This window comes from Felis catus, chromosome X, assembly GCF_018350175.1.
Source record: "Felis catus isolate Fca126 chromosome X, F.catus_Fca126_mat1.0, whole genome shotgun sequence".
Taxonomy (NCBI): domain Eukaryota; kingdom Metazoa; phylum Chordata; class Mammalia; order Carnivora; family Felidae; genus Felis; species Felis catus.
The window spans coordinates 12,013,691-12,026,629 of record NC_058386.1 but is presented as its reverse complement, the minus strand read 5'-3'; the positions used below and the strand labels follow the sequence as shown (position 1 = coordinate 12,026,629).

At 45.7% G+C, this 12,939-nt stretch overlaps 1 protein-coding gene across 4 annotated transcripts in view; it reads left to right on the top strand.

The window, feature by feature from the left end:
• Nucleotides 1-12,939, top strand: part of PIR (pirin) — an 88,770-nt gene that overhangs the window by 57,061 nt on the left and 18,770 nt on the right. The gene's annotated exons all lie outside the window — the stretch shown is intronic.

Below are 12,939 nucleotides of genomic sequence, written 5' to 3'. Positions count from 1 at the left end.
GAAAATACATGTTTCTCAAGGGACATCCAGTTAAGGGAGATTGGAAAGCTTTCTCGTGAATCAGACTCGGTTTCATCTGAATTCTTTCCCCTAAATAGTTATTAGAATTGATTTTTAGCATCTCTCTCTTTCCTTTGGTTAAGGCCCATTTCTGTGGAGTTGGGCTAACCTTGCAGAAAACAGATGTTTCATGCCGTGGCGATTGGGAAGGCAGCTGATACCAGGAATTGAGCTGGACAGTGCATCACTTACAAAGAATCCAATCTGTCAGGTCTCTGACAGCACCACATTCCTTTCCCATTGGCCGCACATTTTTCATGTTAGCTCTTGGCTAAACCAGGAATAAGTAGTTGTGTTGGGTTTGGGTTGTGGTTTTTTGTTTTTTTGTTTGTTTTTTTTTTTTTTTTTTGCAGTGACTTTTACCATCTCTTACAAAGCAATCTGATTTTCCTTGCTGCAAACTGACATACAGATAACACTGGTATCATTCATTCAGAAGGACATAAACCTGTATTTCTAGGAAAATATCAGTCTTGCCCAAGAAACTGGGGCCTCTGGTCCTCACGTCTCCTTTGTCTTCTGACTGCATCACAGTTTGGCCCTCAACAGCCACTGTGTTGCTCCCCATCTTCCTTCACAGTGTCTCTGCTAGTAGGTATTTTAAAGTATCATCTGGAATGTTAAAAACGGAGGATGGTTCTGGTATGGAAGAACTTCACCTAAAAAATTTTTTTTAAATGTTTATTTTTGAGAGAGAGAGAGAGAGTGAGTGAGACGGGAAGGGGCAGAGAGAAAAGGAGACAGAGAATCTGAAGCAGGATCCAGGCTCTGAGCTGTCAGCACAGAGCCTGTCGTGGAACTCAAACTCACAGACCACGAGATCATGACATGAGCTAAAGTCAGACACTTAACCAACTGAGCCACCCAGGTGCCCCTGGAAAAACTTAATTTTGTAAGTTTTTTCTTTTCACTTCCCGCAACCTTTTAGTTTTCTTTACAGTATATATACGTCAATCCAAACAATTTCTTTGGAGAACATAGGGCCTACCCCACTGTGGTAAGCTGAAGAGTAGGCCCAGAAATGTCCACACTCAGGGTGCCTGAGTGGCTCAGTCTGTTGAGCATCCGACTCCTGATTTCAGCTCAGGTCATGATCTCAACAGTTCGTGGGATAGAGCCCCACGTTGGGCTCTGTGCTGACAGCGTGGAGCCTGCTTGGGATTCTGTCTCTCTCCCTCTCTCTGCCCCTCCTTGGCGTGTTCTCACTCTCTCTCTCTCAAAAAAAAAAAAAACAACATAAAAAAAGTTATATAAAAAACCAAACATGTCCACACTGTAATCCTTGGAACCTGTGAATATGTTACTTTCCATGGTGAAGGGGATTTTGCAGGTATGATTAAGTTAAGGATCTTGAGATGGGGAGAGTAGCCCAGATAGTCCAGGTGGGCCCAATATAATTGCAAGGGTCTGGGTATGTGAAGGGGGCAAGAGTTGGAGTGAACGAAGTGACAGTGGAAGCACAGGTCCAGGTGATGCACCTGCTGGCTTTGAAAATGGAGGTGGGGGGTGCCTATGTGGCGAGTGGCTCAGTCTGTTGAGCGTCCCACTCTTGATTCCGGTTCAGGTCATGATCCCAGGGTTGTGGGATTGAGCCCCGCTTTGGGCTCCGCACTAAGCATGGAGCCTGCTTGTGATTCTCTCTCTCTTTCTGCCTCTGCCTCTCTACCCTGCTTGTGTGGTCTCTTTCTCTCTAAAATTAAAAAGGGCGGGGGAGTGCCTGGGTGGCTCAGTCGGTTAAGCATCTGACTTTGGCTCGGGTCATGATCTCGTGGTCCGTGAGTTCAAGCCCCATGTCAGGCGCTGTGCTGACAGCCCGGAGCCTAGAACCTGCTTCAGATTCTGTGTCTCCCGCTCTCTCTGCCCCTCCCCTGCTCACACTCTGTCTCTCTTTCTCTCTGAAAAATAAACATTTAAAAAATTTAAAAGAGGGGCGCCTGGGTGGCGCAGTCGGTTAAGCGTCCGACTTCAGCCAGGTCACGATCTCGCGGTCCGTGAGTTCGAGCCCCGCGTCAGGCTCTGGGCTGAGGGCTCGGAGCCTGGAGCCTGTTTCCGATTCTGTGTCTCTCTCTCTCTCTGCCCCTCCCCCGTTCATGCTCTGTCTCTCTCTGTCCCAAAAATAAATAAACGTTGAAAAAAAATGAAAAAAATTAAAAGAAAATGAAAGGGGGCCTCGAGCCAAAGAATAGGGGCACCCTCTAAAACGTAGAAAAGGCAAGGAAATGAATTTTCCTCTAGAGCCTCCAGAAAGAAGTCCACCCTGATACCTTGATTTTAAACTGTTGCGACCCATTTGGGGACTCCAGACCTCCAGAACTGTTAGATAACAAGTCTGTGGTGTTTAAAGCCACAAAGTGTGGTAATTTCTTATAGCAGCCATAGGAAAAATACATTCTCTTATTGTCAATGTATTTTTGCTTTCATGGGAGGAAAAAACAGAAAGGAGCTCTGTCAATTACATCTCAATAAAATTGGGGGGGGGAATAGAAATCACTGCTTCAAAACAGTTTTTTAAAAAGTAGATTCTAATGCTGTACGTACGGTAGCTACTCAGTAAATCCTGGTAGGTATCAATCTCACTGTATTACTTATCTATATTGTGGCATAACAAATTACTCCCAAATGTAGTGGCTGAAGATAACATTTGTTATCTCACAGTGTCACTGTGGTCTTTGGCTCAGGGACTCTCATAAGGCTGCGGTGGACACATCAGCAGGGCTGTGGCAATCCCAGGGCTCAGCGCGGAAGGATGCGCTTCGAAGCCCACACCCTTGTGGCTGGTGACAGGCGTTCGGTTTCTTGAAGGTTGTTGGCTGCAGTCTGCCGTCACCTCCTTGCCACGTGGGCCTCTCCAGAGGGCAGCTCGTGGACAGCATGGCCTCTAGCTTCATCAGAGCCTACGAGGCAGAGAGTAAGAAGGAATGAGCAAGTGGAAGCCAGAGTCTTCATGTAACCCGGTCTCAGAAGTGACATCCCAGTACTTGTGCCGATTCTGCCAGTGAGAGCCACACCACTAGGTGCAGCCCACACTCAGAGAAGAGCTTACAGAGGGCGTGAATACCAGGAGGCAGAGGGCGTCTCGGAGTCAGCTTGCCAAGCCTATGATCTTGGTTCACAGTGCCATACGTTTCCCCCTATGGTCAGTGACTCGAAAAGTACTATTTCTCTTGTTATTTTTTTGAAAATGGAAGGCACGGTGAATTCTCAAGAGTTCCTGCCTAAATGTCTTTTCACTATCATTATCTACGTTTTAAGGGAGAATGCCCCAAACATGAATGAATCATGTGGAATTTTAGATTTTCAGGTGGTGTCATAGAACAAAGGCTGGCTGATTTTGTCCACTATACAGACTCCATGATTTAATTCATGCTCTCTACTTACCAGCAGTACCTTAAAGTAGTCAGTCACCATGCCCCCCATACTTAGAATGTGCTCGTAATGGTTATGGATATCAATCAATAAGTCCTCAGAGCAGTGATGAACATGAACCAGAGCCTGAACAAATTATCCAGTGGAAAGCTTCATATCATTTTCCTTTGGGTGGGTTGTCTGTCTTTTTTAATACTGATTTGTAGGGGCTCATTACACATTCTGAATGCTCCTCATTGTCAGTTACTTGTGATGCAAATATCTTCCCCCTTTTGCCTTGTTTTTCACTCATATTTTTCTATACGTTAATAAATACAAATTTCTTAAATGTATTGCTCTGTTCCTTAATGGTTAGTGTATGCTTTCTGTGGCTTCTTTAATAATCTCTCCCAGCTCCAGATCATGAAAATGTTCAATTATAGATGCTTTCTTGTTTGCCTTTTGTAGCAAAAACCCTTAACAGGGAATCTTATGAACATTTTTGGGAGCTCACAGTTCACTGAATCATCCTGTAGTAATAATAGTTACTATAGCTAACATTTAGTAAATGCCCTATTATGTATTTAGACACTGCTCTGAGAACTCCCTCTGTATCAACTCCTGCACTCCTCATGAGTCTATGAAGTAAGGTCTGTGATTACTCCATTTTTCAGGTGAGGAAACTGAGGTGCAAAGTGACTTACTTAAACTAACTCAAGGTCGACTAGCCAGGGAGTGTTGGGGATGCGATTCTACCTTACACAGTTGGACTTTCACTATGACTCCTAACCACTAAGGTCCAGACATGTTAATGGGCCAAAACCCCATTCATAGTGCTTTGGGAATATTGGCAAATAAACCCAAGGCTTTGCAGATAGGTTTAAAAAAATAACAATTTTGAAAAAATTTTTTAATGTTTGTTTATTTTTGAGGGGATGGGAGGGGCAGAGAGAGAGGGGGACAGAGGATCTGAAGTGGGCTCTGTGCTGAAAGCAGAGAGCCCGATGTGGGGCTCGCACTCACAAACCATGAGATCATGACCTGAGCTGAAGTCAGACGTGTTATAAACTGAAACACCAAGGTGCCCCCAATTTGTGAAACTTTTTAAGTGAATCTCCCCAGTTTGAAAATTATATTGTTTTTGTAATCATTTTTAAGAGAGAACAGATTAAATTAATAATCAATGCAAAGTAAGAAACCATTCTAAGAATTCAGACACATTTCAGTTTCAGTAAGGGTTTATTTTTTCCCATAGTTTCAGGTCCTACTGAAGAATCTCGTTCTCTTGACGCGCCTGGGTGGCTCAGTCAGTTGAGCGTCTGACTTCGGCTCAGGTCATGATCGCGCGGTTCATGAGATGGAGCCCCGCATCGGGCTCTGTGCTGGCAGCTCCGAGCCTGGAGCCTGCTTTGGATTCTGTGTCTCCCTCTCTCTCTGCCCCTCCCCCACTTGCACTCTATCTCTCAAAAATAAATAAACATTAGAAAAAAATCTTGTTCTCTTAAAAACAATCAGGTGCCAAGGGGCGCCTGGGTGGCTCATCAGTTAGGTCTGATTCTTGATTTTGGCTCAGGTCATGATCTCTCGGTTCGTGAGTTCGAGCCCCTCATTGGGCTCTGTGCTGACAGTACAGAGCCTGTTTGGGATTCTCTCTCTCCCTCTCTCTCTGCCCTTCCCCTGCTCACCCTCTCTCTCTGTCTCTAAAAATAAATAAAATAAAACTTAAAAAAAAGTCAGGTGCCAAAATGTGCTCATTATGACATTCTCTGCTTATTTCAGGTTCTGTGGTTTTCCGAACCTTTGTTTAATCCTTAAAGTGGTGTGTATTTTGGTTCTTAATTGTCTTGGCCTTAGTCTAAGTTCCGATACCTAAAGCCATTTCTACTTTATAGCCTTCAGTATAATTTTATGATTATAACTACATATTTGAATTATTTTCTGATTTTTTCTGAACAATTAAAACCCAATTGTGAGCACTGCATAATTGAAGATGAGAAAAAAGTCTGTTCAAATAAAGCTAAGTAATAATAGTAACATGTACTATTTTAGTGAAAAATTACCACATTGAATGTCTCACTGGTGGGAAAACTTCAGTGTAGATTTAGCCTGTAATGATCAGGAAGCTTCCAGGGGATTCTAATGCATTTTTCTTCTTGCTGTTTTATTAGCAAGAAAGTAATCAGCAGAACTTGTCCTCCAGAGGGCTAGGCTCCATTCTGGGCACACACAAGCTTGTCTTCTGAGAGTTTGCATTCCAGAGACTTTGTGTTGCTAATACATTTCTCATTCAAAATGTTAAATTTTGTTCATTTCTTAGTTTTTCTGTTAGTCACTGGTGCAGTGAACGAATGTTCAGTATTATCAATAGTGGACCAAACCATAGGGGAAGGTTTTCTTATAGGTTGCAATCGTTCTTGTTAAGATGTAGTATCTTTAAGGGTGCCTGGGTGGCTCAGTCAGTTAAACATCCAACTCTTGGTTTTAGCTCAGGTCATGATCTCATGGTTCATGGGTTCGAGCCCCACGTCGGGCTCCATGCTGACAGCATGGAACCTGCCTGGCATTTTCTCTCTCCCTTTCTCTCTGCCCCTCCTCTGCTCTGTCTCTCAAAGTAAACTTAAAAACTTTTTAAAAAGATATAGTATCTTTAGAATGGCCCTTAATGTTACATGCCTATGGCTTATAAACATAGACTGTAGTATGATCATTCTGGAATATAGGAAACATGTTCTGAGTATATCTTGCTCTGGAAAGCCAGTCATCTCAAGTGTCTTTGTGTTGGTAACATTCTATGCAATATCATTGGGCATTTTATTACTGATGTCACTCACCAAATTTGGTAAAATGGGCATTCTCTTTTACTGGAATTCCTACAAGGTCATGTGGTATCCTACCTCTTTTCCTACCCCTTTTGCAGGGCTGTGACATTGACACCTCATTTGCTGTTTGTGTTTAGTTGTGAGATGGGGGTTAAACGCCTGTGCTCGTAGGCCTGGCGAGCTGTCGGCTGCTGGCTGATCAGAAAGCCCACCTTATGCTGCTAGTTGTAGACTGCGGTGTTCAGCGGGACACAGACAGCATCCTAAGTGCCACAGTGTTCTTGATGAGGACAGCAAGGATCCATTGTCTCCGTTTTGGAGTTGAGGGCGGTGCTTTCAAGAGCGTGGGGCCATCTCTGTGACAGTGACCCTTCTGTGGGCTGGGCCACAGCTTACCGGAAGCATAGATAGCAGTCACTGCAACCCCCTGACCTGTATAAAGTCAGAGGAAAGTGGAAAGAGAAGGAAGGGGCAGGAAAGGGAACGGGCTTCTGTGAAATGCCTACTGAGGGCATTGTGTAGATAAGGCGAAAAACATCGAGCGCGTGCATATATACGTAGATACGTAAATATGTACGTACCAGCTACACAGTGTCACTTGATCAGCACAACAGCCCTGTGTGGTACATATTATTTCCTGATTTTACAAACCAGGAAACTGCCTCAAAGAGGCTAGCAATCTGGTCCTAGTCCCCCCTGAGTGTCTCTTGCTGATTTTTAAACCTGTATTTTCTGCCTGTGATTATGTACCTTCGATTTTTGTTGCTCTTTTATAGTTACAGGTGCTTTGTTTTCCATGGCACCACAAGGCCCCTGTAAGGTTTGCCACTGCCCTCTGCTTCCTCCTCCCCCGGAGGGGTTTGCTGGGTTAGAACTAACTAGAGAGGTGGGACAAGCAGAGGGGCCACAATGCTGGAGAAGGGTATGCATGTCAGGGTCAGGAGTCTGGGCTTGTCCTGGGAGAACAGGGAGCCATTGAAGGGTTTTAAGTGGAAGGCCCCATTCATTGTGTGTAGGAAAAGGACTGAAGGCAATCAGGGGACATTTCTATCACCTATAAGATTTCATCTGTAGGGGCGCCTGGGTGGCTCAGTCTGTTGAACGTCTGACTTTGGCTCAGGTCATGATCTCATGGCCCACAGTCCATGGGTTTGGACCCCGCATTGGGCTCCATGCTGACAGCCCGGAGCCTGGAGCCTGCTTTGGATTCTGTGTGTGTGTCTCTCTCTCTGTCCCTCCCCCACTCGTGCTCTCTCTCTCTCTCTCTCTCTCTCGCTCTCTCTCTCTCTCGCTCTCTCTCGCTCTCTCAAAATAATAAACATTAAAAAATTTTTTTTAAAGATTTCATCTGTAAAAGAGAAGAAAGATAGGAAATACAGCAACATGGACGTTCATTATTTCCTCCTTTGCACCCTTCTGAATTAAAAAAAAATTAAAGCATGGAAAATAAGTAAACTCTTCTCTAAAGCTGAGGGATTAAACAAATTTGGTCTGATGATGAGGAAACATCAGACAAATCCCAACTTAGGAACATTCTACAAAATAACTGGTCTGTGCTTTTAATGGAAAAGACTGAGGAAGTGTTTCCCATGGAAGGACATTCCATGTAAGAACTAAATGCAGCCTGTGAACAGGGTTAGAGCCCAGCCTCCGCTTTTGTTTTGGGGTTTGTTTGGGTTCTTTTCTTTTTCTTTTTCTTTTTCTTTTCCTTTCTTCTTTCCTTCCTTCCTTCCTTCCTTCCTTCTTTCCTTCCTTCCTTCCTTCCTTCCGCCATAAGAAGCATTACTGAGGCAATTGGCACACTTTGGATATCCATACATAGGTGATAGTGTTGTATTTTCTCATTGGTATTGTATCAATTTCAGAATTTTTATCAATACCCTATATTCATGTAGGAAACTATCATTGTTTTTAGGAAATATATACTGTCAAAGAACAAAAGTTGAAGCGAGTTAAGTCTGAAGATCTACTTGGCTCTATTCCACAATTCATGATTCAGGCAGCATCCCATGGAGTAAGTAGACAGGGGCTCCTAGGAGTTGTACCAAATGGAAGATTTTTATAGGCAGAAGAAGGATGGGGTAAGATATTAGCAAAGGAAAAGAAAGGATTGTTTCAGCCCGTGACGTCTTCTTTTTGCGAGGAAGGGAGCCGGCAGGGTTTTCTTCAGGCAGATGACCTCACCAGTGGTGCTCAGGCCATTTCAGGTTGGCTCTTAAAAGGTCACATTCCTGGGAGAAGTTAAAGCTTGTGATTATGTCTTGGCTTCTCATGGGGGAAAAATGATTCCATTTTGGACTTCTTTTTTAATGATACTGAATTATTTTGACATTAAGGGACATCCTATCTATAAATCTCAAATATTTCAGAAGAAAATAGAGACCTATTTCTAGAGAGAATGATAAAGCATATTGTGATAATGCATTAGCTCTTGGAGAATCTGGGTGAGTGGTATATGGTAATTATTATTTTTGTAACTTTTCTGCTTGTCTGAAATTATTTCAAAACAAAAATCAAAAACATAATTTTTGAATGAGGAGAGGGAGGAGAGGACCAGGCAGGTCTGCCTCCCGTCCCCGATCGCCAGGCATGAAGTCCCCGGTGAGGGAGCTACCTGCCCAAGATGAGCGTAGGGGCATAGAGGGGTCGGGGAGGTGTCACGAGCTCACCGTGAAGGCGCACGCACGAGTTGGGTCTTTGCGCAGCACCAGCTGTGCTCAGTCCTAAAGCAAGGTGAACGTAATGAGAAAGCAGGTTCGGGATTCCAGACCCAGTGACATTGGAGCCCATGATTAACTTGGCTTCTTCCCCGCACACGGCGCAGGACCTAGGACGAGGCACACGACGATCGAGATAACACAGGCGGTAGGAAGTGAACGAGGCCGCCGCCAAGTCCGTGTGCGGGCGCGCAGCTGAGAGGAGGCCCCGGGCCGGGTCCGCGCTCGGCCCTCCCGCTCCTTCCGTTCAAGCGGTGGAGGCTCTCCGTTCTCTTTGGCCGGAGCCTTCGGAGGCAGCTGCCTTTTCAGGCGCTCAGAACGCAGAGGGTCACGTCTGCGGGGCCCGACCGCTGCAAAAGCCCTCCCCCTTTTAAAGGGATTTGGTCAGTCCTGGGCGCCTGCACCCCTCCCCTGCTTCTGCTGCTGATCGGTTCTGGGGCGTCGTCAGCCGGTGCCGGTCTCGGGGAGAGCTCATCGTTGTTAGTACCCTCAGCCGCTCGTATCATTGCTCGACGCAGGCCCCTGGCGGACAGGAGTGACTCTGTCTTGCTCTCTACAGGAGCCTTTTAGAGCCAGTGTTGCTTTGGGATCTGGCAACCGGTGTGACCCAGAGTTTGGGGAGAGGCTCATTCTTTCCTTAGCCCTATTCCCTCTCTCCTTCCCTCCCTGGCGTTGACTTTTGTCAAAGACTTGCTCTGTCAGCAGTTTCTCTTTTTCGACTTTCTCTACACATACACAGATAAGGAGTAGTTGTGAAGTTCATCGTTAGGGTGAACTCTACAGACATAGCAGGAGGAAAATGAGCTGGGTTAAGGCAAGGAATGGAGGCCAAGAAAAGCTCTCACTAGGGACATTTATAAGAATTGGGAGCCTCCCTGAAAATGAGAGCAGAAGCCACAGAAAGTGATTTACATATTTAAAAGTCTTACATTTTTGATGTTTGACGAAGGAGGTCTGACTTAAATGTGTTGCTGATTAAACCATCCCGCAGGGCCAGAGGTAAAACGTGACCTCCATCCCAACTTATTTTGTCATTGCCTGAGGGACGGGAAGAGCTTCCCAGCTGCAAAGAGCCAGTAGCTTGGAGACCTCGGTTGTGGGAAAAGGGCAACCATAGGGCCTGTGACCTTGGAGCAGTAAAAATGGGGGGATGGTATCCATTACTGCAGGACACAAGAGCGGGAGGAGGGGTGGGAGAGGAGGGCAGGAGGAGGAAGGATCTGCAAAGCTCCGTGAAGAGCTCTTTGCTGATGCAATCCTGCTCTTCGCAGAGAAGAAATCCTAATAAAATGTAGCAGTTCTTAAACATATAGAAAACGTTCACACCGCTCGGCTCCTGTTTTACTGTAGTTTTAAGAAGCAATGCTTAATGCTGTTAAAAACAACTCAACTGGCTAAATTTGAAGTTTGAATCGGCTTTATTAAATGATTTATGAATGGTACAAAATGGAAGCTTCTTGTAGGAAGGAGGAGGGGGCAAGAAAGTTACTGGCAAAAGAAAAAGATGGTTCCAGACAAGGTCACCTTCCCAGGGAAGGGGGGGTGGGAAGAGCAAGGGGTCTTATCATGCAGATCATCTCCTCTTCCTTTGGGGGATGGAGGGGACCCCTGTGGGGATGACCTCAGTGGTGCTGACTGGAAAAGTTCTGACTGATCCAGTTAAGACTGTGTTTCTGGAGGAGGTTGAAACTACAATTCAGTTGGGTATCAAGCCCCTGTTTGGGGACTTGGCCTAGCATTAGTGACTCCGTCTTGGGTCTGTGGTTTTCTTGTTAATGGTGGAAATTAAACAAGGTGTGTAGCTGGTGCGCAAGGAGCACCGGGTTTGGCCACTCGTCGCTGACAAAATCCAAAGGTAGAAAAACAAGTAGTGGTGAAACAAGAATGCAGTTTGTTTCAGTGAGACCACCGCTGGGAGTGCAGCAGACCAGCATCTCAAAGACTTGTCTCCAAAGTACTGAAAATGCATCCGGGTTTACAGAAGGAAAATGTAGGGCAAAGGCGGGTGGATCCGTGCAGGTGGGCTGTGAAGGCCAAATCAGTCAGGGTCTTGGGATCAATCACGGGTAGGGTCTTGCTGGCTCAGAGCAGACCTTACTGCTGGAGGCGCTGGTTTTAGGGCCCATCGGGGGGCGCTCCGCCCTCAGCATCTTCCACCTGAGCCAAGAGACTAGCTGAAAAGAAGAACTTAATCAATTACAAAGTCTGAGGTCAAAATGGAGGTAGCTGGAAGTCTCAGTTTTAACAGAGCAAGTGCATTTGGACAATGTGTTAAAAAGAAGGGGGGAAAAGGCAATTTTCCCATTTTTAGTCCATTCCCTATAATGCTTTGTGCTTTCCAACCAGAAACATGAATTTTATTATTACTGGTGAGGATGGGCTCACTAATAGAACCTGCTAATAGAAGATTTTTACAAGGGGCACTTAATACGTTGGCTTGGCCATCTTTGAGCACAGGCTTGGTCGTTCTGGATCCTGTACAAAGATAAAACAGAAAAGAAAACAAGGCATGGCAAGTATGTGTGGACTAGTTTTCTGTTTGCAGGGTGAGCAGGAATGAACCAAAGAGGGTGGAGGAGAGATGAGATTAGAACAAGCGAAATTGTCCTGAATAAAAACCCGGTTGAGCAATCGAGAGCTTTGAGGTTTTGTCAAACTCACAAGCCGTTAATTTTTTAGTACCTTTCAAGAATGAAGAAGGGATTGGTTACGTAAATCGTGACGTGTCCTCACAATGGACCACTCTGCAGGCTTTCCCGAGGATGAGTTACTTCTCTGTTTTGACATGGAATAGAACATTGAGTCTGTTCTGGTTTTTTAGCCAATGATATATAGTGCACAAAACAAAAAAGAAACCGAAAGCATAAATAGCAAATTGCTGGCAATATTTATGTCAGGCCAAGAATGAAGACTGCAGAAAGATTTTTAGTTTAGGGGTTACACACTTCCACAGTCTCAAAATATGTCTTCAATTTATGTGTATTAGCTTTTTATAATCAGAAAAACACAGTGAAGACATTGGCACTTTGAAAAATCAATTTAGACAGCGTTCAATGGCGATGTTTTGTCTTAAAGCAGCGAAGAAAGGGGTTTTGTTACAGAGTCTCATTACAAGTCAGGCCAACTAGGACCAGGGAGGCTGAGCATCTGTGAGCAAGCAGAGCCGGTCCACCCGGATAAGACACGTGGAATTGGGCTGTGGATTGCTGGCCTGTTTCAGCATCCCAAACCTCCCTCCCCAAAATTGCACAACTTGTGCAGCCCGGCTGGGCCTTCTTCCTCCCAGTCTCCGCCCACAGGGCATGCAGGGGAGGGAGTGATGTTCACCAGCTGATGGCAGAGCGAGCCTGTGGGGCACCAAGGGAGGACGAATATGAGCGAGCTGTCAGCAAGCAGAATTACTTCCAGAGGCCTTAAACTTGGTCTGGTAAAACCTCCGAGAGGAGCAGTTGGGGTATGGGAGGGTGACGAAATATCCTCTGGCATCCACCCAAGTGTCTTGGTTTGTTCCGCCAGCCTTCGGATTTTCTTCCCCAGACCCCGTTGATGTTGATGGTTGTCAGTTACATCTTTTCTCTTGTGCCTTTCGTGTGTGTTTCAGCCCACCTGGAATCCCAGCTGCATCCCCAGAGTGCATTTTTGTCCCCCGTGATCCTCCACACCTGCCCTTGTTTGGTTCACTGTGTCACATTGACTCTCAAAGACGCCCCAGGGTGGACCCTGCCCTTCTACCTCGAACTCTACCATGTGTTCCCTTCCCACATCTTCTCCTTTTCCACCTAAGGCACACAAGTGATGTCCCTGTTCTGTTTTGAGCTGGCTGTTTCTGGATTCAGGTCTCCCAGTGGCCCCGCGGCGTCCCTTCTGGGCTGTGGGTACAGACACCCATGGAAGTCACCGGGAGAGCAAGTGGCAGGTTGTCTGTGGTCCTGAGCTCTTGGGCCCATGCGTCACAGTAGGAACCCCGTGAACGCTGTGTACTCATATCTTCACGGAGA